At 47.9% G+C, this 9,511-nt stretch overlaps 1 non-coding gene across 1 annotated transcript; it reads right to left on the reverse strand.

Annotated features, from left to right (window-relative positions):
- Positions 1–4,813: 4,813 nt before the first annotated feature.
- On the reverse strand, positions 4,814–4,886 carry TRNAE-UUC (transfer RNA glutamic acid (anticodon UUC)). The gene has a single exon. It is a non-coding gene; the product is annotated as a tRNA-Glu (tRNA).
- Positions 4,887–9,511: the final 4,625 nt, after the last annotated feature.

Here is a 9,511-nt window from a genome sequence, read left to right on the forward strand (position 1 = left end):
TACTGTCTAACTTATTTCTAAAATATTCTCCCACAAGAGTCCCCAACTCTACTCTTATTGATCCCTTGTGCCCCTTTCACTTCTGTCTTTGCTGTTTCATAAAACTTATAAAGTGATTCCTTTATAAGTTGGACCCTTGATCTCAGTCCTTTCCGAGTCCTCCACCAAAATATCCCAGGAGGACGGTTCTGACAATTGGACTTTCACAGTTCAGGTGGTCTTGGGTCGCTGTCATTTCCATACTGAGCCTGGGGACATGCTTTGTTGTCTTTCCCCTAAAACTCGTATTTTCTTTAACCAGCAGTTTTCCCATTGCAGATGAACCACATTACGAATTTAAAGCCTTCAAAAAATCTTCAGCGTCACTCTTTTGCGCCATATTGTGAAGGATTCCACTTTTTTTTTCCTTCTCACCACATGTCAACAATACCATTACCTGGTACCTAAGCATGACATTTCCTTGAGACATTTCTTTACAGTTTCCTTACATTGTTGCTTACTGCTTGCTTTGTTTCTTGGCTTTTTCATGTGTCCCATCTCTGCAACTACTCTTCAGAGTATGGGAGAAGAAAAGAGGCATTTATCAAGGGCCCATTATAGGTTGGAAACTTTACATAGTTTATCTTACTTGGCCCCTGTAACGACTGAAAGATGTAAGTATTATTATTATTCCCGTTTTACAGAACAGGGGTCAGAGGCACTGAGGACCTTGCTTAAGGTCACCCAGGTAGTAAGCTCTATGGTCTGACATCACCCTCCGCAGTATACTGCAGGGCTAAGTGCAAGCAGGCAACCAATGAAAACCACACCAGTACCCTTTGGTATCATTTACATCAATATTGAACTTGTTCCAACATTTGCAAAGTTTTAGTGTTTTTATTTATTTTCTCGAAAAGTGTCAGATGTGCCCCTTAACGGACTTGTCAAGAGATCCTACAATTCTAGCTTTTCTTCCCCAAGTCCCTGCGTCCTTGGAAATAGTACAACACAGATGCTTCCATCAAGGGAGTCCTCTGTTAATCACCCTTAGCTCTCCTTTGCCACTACCAACAGTCTTTCCCCTACATCAATTTTTTAAACCTCTCCAGAGGAACTGGGAACCCTATTGGTAATAGGTGGACCTAACCTGTGGCTAAAATGGGTAGACTTTAAAAGCTCCCATGATGCGGGGTTCCTATTTCAGAAAGCACGTTCCTGTTCCTCCTGCTTTATTCCGACCGTTCCTTGCCTGCCCCCCCATCACCTGTCCCACTTCTGCCTTTATATCCTCCCTCCAATTAGCCCATAGACAGTGTTTTCATTGGCTTTACGTTTCCTGTTTTGTCTTTTCCCCCACCTTCCTCTAACCACACGTCATCTGTCTTGACTTTGTCTGCTGAGAGTTACATCTTCTTTGTAAACCTGACACTGGTGCTGTACCCCTCTCCCGCCATCAATATCATCCTGACTTCCTGTAGGATGTTGTGTGTCCTTCCCTCTTGTGTGAGCTACACCAACCATAATCCACCACACTTTTTTTTTTTTTTTTTTTGAGGGAGTGAGGTGAGGGAGAAGGGGTCTCTCGCCAATGCCAACGCCACAGCCTTGGATGGCTGGACTTGCTGCCTAGTCTCCTGTGGTCTTTAGTTCCTCTTTATCTGCCCACCTTGGCTCTTGGGATGCCAATCACATTCCAGAGCAGAGTTATAATATCTCCCCACCTTAGATGGAGTCCAGCATGCGCTCACTGTTTAGGACAAAGAGTTTATCGTCTCCCTGTCTGTGACCTTCCATGGGTACAGGTTCATCAGGTTTCCGCCTTTCCTCTGGCTTCCCTTTCTCTTAAGGGGCCCTCACAGCCTACAGTCTGCCTTCTGAATACAGTGGGTAGGGGGCGATGGTGCTCACTTGTCTGGCCTTTGCAATGAAATGCTAATGGGTGTTTGATAGTCACTGCTACGATTTCCAGTGTTTCATGTTTCCCCCTTGTCCCCAAGCCACGGTGTCACATTGAGAACCTATGTGAGATCGTTGAAGTTGTTTAGACAGTCAGCGGAGAACTTTTCTGTCTCTGAACTACTCGCTTGCCTTGGAGACTTTGTTTCCTGCATTGTCTGAGGTTCTTAGGGTCTCTAATTCTCCATCTCTCTTTTTGTAGGGAGAATATGAAAGTCTTTCTGTGTGTGTTCGGCGGGCGGGGGTGGCGGCAGCATGTTTGATGTGACTGTCGTTGCTCTTGGTGGAGCCCACTAGGTCCTCAGCTGCCGTGGGACAGGGTATTAGTGTGAACTGCAGGACCTGTTGGTTTCCTGCGTCGTAGCCTTAACCCAGGCTCTGCTTCCCCAGATAACAGTGACCCAGAGGAGACCGATAGTATTCTCTCCTACTTCTGGGGCCTTTGCAGATCCAAGGCCAGCATCTTCCCCAGGTTGGGTGAGTCTGCTGCTTAGTTGTTGCCTCTTCATCCGATGGGTGTGCAAGTGTCTCCGCTTCGCCGTTTTGGCATTTACCTTGCTTGGGGTTCCACCATCACCTTGGCAGTTTGGGGAAGACTCCTGAGAGATGGGGAGGAGAGTGTCTTTGGTCAGTGTCCCTAGAAGCAGAGCCTGAAATGGAAATTCTGGGCGAGAGATGTATTGAGGGAGTGCTGTCTGGAGACACCTGTAGGGGAGTGAGGAAAGAGAGAGAGGGGAGGGGAGGAAGCTGAGTAAGTGCGTGGATTCAGGTGAGGTCTAGCTTCAGCCTGATCCCACGGGGCGCTCTGCAGCATGAATTATACCACAGACTTGTCCCACCTTGAGGCAAGCATACTGGCCAGGTGCATCTCCATGTCAATCAGACATTGGTTGGGAACTGCCCCGAGGTGAGTCAGTAACCTCCCAGACCCTTCTGGACCAAGGGGGCTCCAGTGGTCAAGGGCGATTCTCAGGAGAAGGCTGCAGCCCTTAGCATCTTGAGACGGCTGTACCGGGGGTGTGGGGGGCAAAGGGATCTGAGCAGAGCCACAACAGCATCTGCCACAGACAGACTGTCCGAGTGTGGGCCTCTGTCTCTCCACCTCCACTTGGAATTTGACGGTGGGCTTCCATCACTCTCCAACATGAGCCCAGGGAAGAGCCATTATAAAGCACCTGGGTGTAGAAAATGGCAGGGTACAAAGACAAGGACTCTGAAGATGCCAATGCCCAGAGCTGCGTTCCACTTCTCTCCCTGCTGGTTGTGCTCACCAAAGGCAGAGGAAGAGAGAATCACTCACCACCTCATGCTTTCACTCTGTGGGAGCCGGAAACAGAGTAAGAAATAGCCTCTTCCTCTTGCACAGAGGATGGCTTCCCTCTAGGTCCCTTCGGTGGAATTAAGAGCCTCCCTACAGGAGAAACTTTTGACCTTTGATTTGCCTAGAGCCAAAGGAAAGGATGGGGTATGTAGGCATTACCTGTTACCAAGCAGCACTTTACGGTAAGTCCCCTACGTACAAACAAGTTCGGTCCGAGAGCGTGTTCATAAGTCCAATTTGTTCATAAGTCCAACAAAGTTAGCCTAGGTACCCAACTAACAGAATCGGCTATATAGTACTATGCTGTAATAGGTTTCTAATACTTTTCACACAAATAATACATAAAAACAAACACACACAGAAAATAAAGAAAACATTTTTAATCTTACAGTATAGTACCTTGAAAAGTACAGTAGTACCAGCTACATCACCGCTGCTTTTATGTTGCTTCCGGACATCCTGGGCTTGAAATAAAGATACTGTACTACTGTACTCTATACAGTACTCTAAAGTACACAAAAGCACAACTACTTTTAGAGGATGCACACACATGACAATATACGCCAGACACGTGAACTAACTTATGTGATTGGACATGCGAACGCACGTTCGCATCTTTGAAAGTTCGAAACTTGAAGGTTCGCATGTAGGGGACTTACTGTATTATAAATGGCCACGTGCCTGGCTCTGTGTGGAGAAAATACCGAAAGATCAGTTCTTGGATTTTTTTTTTTTTTTTTGAGTTTGAAATTAGTTTGGGGGGGGCGGAGTTGTGAGGAGGGACGGATCACCTGCATACCTGTACTTGGTTGTAACTCATCTAGCTGCCTCAGGGGAAAAGCCAAGGGGTGTGTGTAAGGAAAGCAAGTTGCTGCGGGAGGAAACCACGAGTGCTGAAGGACCATGCTTAGAGTACGCAGCCAGGGTCTTTGTGTGTTATTGCATCTGATGGCCACAGCAAACCCTGAAGGACTTGTTATCTCCAATTTACAGCTGAAGGAACAGAGGCTCTCACATCAGCCTACCTGAGAGCACTGCAGACCTATGAATGGTAAAGATGAGTTTCAAATCAAGCCTGGTTCCCTCTCTAGTCCGTGTTACCCCATCCCTAAACCAGGAGGGCTTGGGTACCCGATTCTGGGAACACTGTGGTCAGGCCCCTGAGGGTATGCTGGCCCAGCGACTCCAGGTTGCCCAGTTCATCCCAGTCCCCAAGGGCTTGATGCTTCTCCCTCTCGAGCTCCTCTGCCCTTCTCAATCCCCTCCTCTCATCCACCTGCCGTCATGCACACCCATTGTGCACCCTCCCCCCAAGCCCTATGCCAAACCACGTCTTCTCTGTGATATTTTAAGATGTCTCCTCCCTGGAGCCGCCCTAGTGATATAAAGCCCAGTAAAGTACCCCCATTCCGCATGTCCAGCTCCCATCGCTGATTCCCACAAGGTGTCCGCGCACCCGGAGCCCACAGATGTTCATGGCCGCACTCATGGATACAGGCGCTCATTCTGTGTGCCAGCTGCTCAGCCCTTTTGGCCACACAGCTTGCGGGATCTTAGTTCCCCGACCAGGGATTGAACCTGGGTCCTTGGCAGTGAAAGTGCCAAGTCCTAACCACTGGACCTCCAGGGAATTCCCTGCTCCGCCCTTCCTACGTACCCACTCAGAATGCCGCCCACAGGTCTGTCCCCAACACCGCTCTGTGCTCTGCATTATCTAAACGAAAAGAGAACTTCAAGACACAGTGATGTCCCCATGCTGAAGGAGCCTACCTGGTGGGCCGATGCCAGCATTGGACTTAGGGCAAATCTGGGTTCCAAGTCTGGCTCTGCTGTGTCTTCAGTTCATGGTCTCAGGCAAGTTAATGTGCCTCTTCGCACTCAGTTTTCTCACATGTGCAAAGGGGTTGATCAAACCCAGTCTCATGGGGTTGGTGTGAGGGTTAAGTGAGGTGAGGCAGGAGGAAGCACGGGCTCGCAGCTGGGCTCAGGAGCTCTGCCCTCCTCACGGCTCAGTGGCTAAAGTTCACGGACGATGAGTACCATAGGGTTTTCATGGACACAAAGGCCCCAGGGTAGGGGCAGTTCTGATGGTAACAATATTAGTCTAATCTGAAATTCTGCTGACTCAAGAATTTGATCATAGACGTGGGAAGAGGGTAGGAATGAGGTTTGCTTTGCAAGACGTTTCCACACCATTCCTCACTACTCCTCGACCTTTAGGACCCCATGACACATTTAAAAGACCACACAGCTTACGTCCCTGGCTGTACCATGCACAGAGTGGGGAAAGAAAGCACCTTCCCGCCAGCAGCTTTTCCGAGCACCTGGCACGTTTGCTTCCCTGGGTGGAGGGAGGACTCTGGGGTGCACGGGCCACCATCTGCTGGAGCCTCCGTGCCCGGGCCCAGCACCAGCCCGGCCTCCGGGACCCCAGCCCCAGCTTTTGGCAGTTGTCTGGGCTGGGGGAGCCCGGGCTGGGTGACCTCGCAGCTGTGCCTTCAGCCCATCGGGGGCTTGTGTTTCTGTGTCTCTCTGGGGCCCATCCTGGCTGCCAGGCAGAGGGCCCACTGTCCTTCAATACCAGAGGCTCTCGTTGCCCGGCCTGTGCCAACAGCTGGCAAAGGATCCTCAACCGAGAGGCCCTCTTGCGTCCGTGGCTGCCTGTCCCACCAGGGGCTTAGACCCCAAGTCAGCGTGGGTCTTTACCAGCTTTTCCATTTCTCTCTGACAGGTCTGGAAACGCCTTAAAAAATATCCATTCTCACATGAGTCAAAGGGGAAAATCGTGCAGATGGCTCTGAAAGCAGAGATACCTGATAAATTGTACTGAAAGGATATTGACACTAATCTAGGGATGGGTTTTTTCCTAACCTGACTCCATGGAAAATATACAGCTTGTGATGATGATGGAGGGAGGGGAGGAGAAGGAGAAGGAGGAAAGGGAAGGGGGAGAGGGAGGGAGCAAGCACACACCATGCTTGGCGCCCTAGTGCCTTCTCATACACAGCAGCCCTAGGAAGTAGGTGCTATAATTTCCCCCATTGTACAGATGAGAAAGATGAGGTCCAGAGGAGTTAAACCATTTGTCCTAGGCCACACGGCTGCTGAATGGCAGCACAGGGATTTGAGGCTGGCCTCTCTCTAACATGTGTGCTTTCTTTTTTTTTTTTCCCCACATACTTTTATATACATTTTAATATTTGAACCACAAGTATATATTATATATTCAAAAGCTTAAAATTTTGTTTAAATTAAGCGGTTGATAGTTGTGTTGCAGTTTTCTTTCTTTGTTTGCCAGATTTTTTATTGTAAAATACACATAACATAAAATTTACCATCTTTACCATTTTTAAGTGATAAGTTCATTCATAGTTTTGTGCAACTATCACCACCATCCACCTCCAGATCTCTCCTCATCTTGTAAAACTGAAACTCCGTAGCCATTAAACAATAAATTCCTATCCCCACCCTCCCCCAGCCCCTGGCAATCATAGTTCTACTTTCTGTCTCCATGAGTTCGATGGCTTCAATTACCTCATATAAGTGGAATCATACAGTATTTGTCTTTTTGTGACTGGCTTAGTTCACAAAGTATAACGTTCTCAAGGTTCATCCATGTTGTAGGATGCATTAGAATTTCCTTCTTTTTTAAGGCTGAATTGTATTCCATTGTATGTACATACCACTATTTGTTATCTATTCATCTGCCAACGGATGCTTACAGTGCTTCTACGTCTTAGCTATTGTAAATAATGCTGCTATGAACAAGGATGTACCCATAACTCTTTGAGACTCTGCTTTCAGTTCTTCGGAAATGGAATTGCTGGATCATATGGTAATTCTATTATTAATGCTTTGAGGAACTGCCGTACTGTTTTTCACAGTGGCTGAATTATATTACGTTCCCGCCAACAGTCCACAAGGGTCTAATTTCTCTACATCCTCATCAACACTTGACTTTTTCTGTTTTTTTTTTTTTTCTTGACAGTAGCCATCCTAATGGATGTGAGGTGGTATCTCATTGTGGTTTTGATTTGCATTTCCCTAATGATTCGTGATGTTGAGCATCTTTTCACATGCTTATTGGCCGTTTGTATATCTTCTGTGGAGAAATATCTATTCAAGTCCTTTGCCCATTTTTTTAGTTGCGTTGTTTGGGGCTCTTTGTTGCTGAGCTTCAGGAGTTCTGTATATATTCTGGATATTAATCCCTTATCAGATATATGATTTGCAGATGTTTTCTCCCATTCCGTAGGTTGCCTTTTCACTCTGTTGATGGTGTCCTTTGATATATGGAAGTTTTTAATTTTTATAAATTCCAATTTGTCTCTTTTTCTCTCTTGCTGCCTGTGCCTTTGGTGTCATATTCAAGAAATCATTGCCATATCTAGTTTGCCCTATGTTTTCTTCTAAGAGTTTTATAGTTTTAGGTCTTACATTTAGGTCTTTGAGTGAATTTTTGTGTATGGTGTCAGGTAAGGGCCCACCTTCATTCTTTTGCATGTGGATACCCAGTTTTCTCAGCACCATTTGTTGAAAAGACTGTTTCCCTATTGCATGGTGTTGACAACCTCATAGAAAGTCATTTGACCATATTTGCAAGGATTTATTTCTGGTAACAGTTATACTTTTAACAGCCGTTCCTGCACTGCATTTCAACACTGTGCAATGCTTAGTGGAATTATGGAATATCAAAGCTGTAGGAGACCCCAAACAAGTCATGAATACTTCCGCATTCTGTAGGTGGAAAAACTGAGGCCAGTGGTCAGAGCACTCTCAGTCTAGTGCTCAGGCCAATACAGGACTCTGTGAGGGTCCTCACCTCCTGGAGTGAACTGCAGGGTTGCTGGGAGACTTTTCATGCCTTTTAGCAAATGCTCCATTCTGTGGGCAAATGCACTCATGTGTTTTAGAAATCAAAATTGTAGAATGTAGAGGCGAGTGAGGAAGCATCAGGAGTTGGCCCAGCAGTGAGGTGTGCTGGATGGAAGGCCACTGAAACCCCACCGAGTCAGGGTCCAGGACCACCATCTTCTGGATGACTCTGGATGGTACCCCCGATCCAGGCACAGGAGCAGCAGGCAGCCTAAATAGCCTGGGTGTGTACAAATCCTATGTTTCTCCGTGGCCCAGGCCCCACTTAGCCCCCAGCACACCTCCTAGGCTCCGCCCTCACCTCCACCTCCCTTCTGCCCTTCACTGCCCTTGAGTCCCAGTTGCTAGCTCTGTTCAAACACTCTATTTTCCTGAACACAGGCCAGGCTGAGTTGCACTCCTGTGTCCCAGCTCACACAGACACATTTACAACTGTTTATCCCCTTCTCAGAGAAGCCTTCCCTCACGCCCCCTCTGGTAGAAGTCACCTCTCTGGCCCTGGTGCACCATGGACCCTGTGCCCCCTTCTCCACTCTCCCTGGAATTAGAGTGCCAGAGCTGAGATCTCTTGAAACTGTGTTGCAAATGTTCAAATGACTGTCCTAGCAAACGTTTGTCCTAGCAAATGTTCAAAAGACTGTCCTGAAGAGATGTGTGTGTGTGTGTGTGTGTGTGTGTGTGTGTGTGTGTGTGTGTAATCCTCAGTGCACACAATAGCTGCTCAAAACACTTTCGTGAATCCAGTTCAGAGAGGGAGCAATGAGTGAAAGGTCCGCTTGTGAAGGGAGCTGCCGGCTCAGCGTGGGCCACGGCTGGGAGAGTGAGGGCTGGGGGAGTAAGGGCTGGGAGAGTGAGTCGGGGGCTCATCGCCAGGGTTTTACGGTACTCAGGCAAAAGCAATTGCGTATTTGTTTGGCCACCATGCCCCACTAACTCCAGTGTAAAATCGGATTTTCATTCTGGGAAAGGGGCCACCGATAAGCTTGTTTTCCCAGGGCCCAGGAAAGAGTGAAGAGAAGGAGGCGGTTCCCAGCTGAAGAATAAATGATCAAGTCAATTTCAGGTTTAATTTCCCTTTGACCTCATGTCCCTGACTGTCACTGCCGCCAAGCAGTGCCGGTGCCAGCAGGTCACCCCTGCATGCCAATTCCCCATCCCTGTCCCTCTGCAGGGAGCTGGAGGCTGTGTGTGCCCCTCCACACTAGCTGTCGCAGCTGGAAACAGCTGTGCGCATCACAGACACCGCTCAGCCCAAGCCAGACGCTGACCTGTGCAAACACAGGAGGAACTACAGCCACGCATAAACAAATTAGCATCCTTTAAAAGGTGAAAAGCTCCATAAGATGTCTGGGTTTTGTTTACGGCTTCGAGGTGGGAGTG

The sequence above is a fragment of the Orcinus orca genome, chromosome 2 (genome assembly GCF_937001465.1).
Source record: "Orcinus orca chromosome 2, mOrcOrc1.1, whole genome shotgun sequence".
In the NCBI taxonomy this organism is placed as follows: Eukaryota; Metazoa; Chordata; class Mammalia; order Artiodactyla; family Delphinidae; genus Orcinus; species Orcinus orca.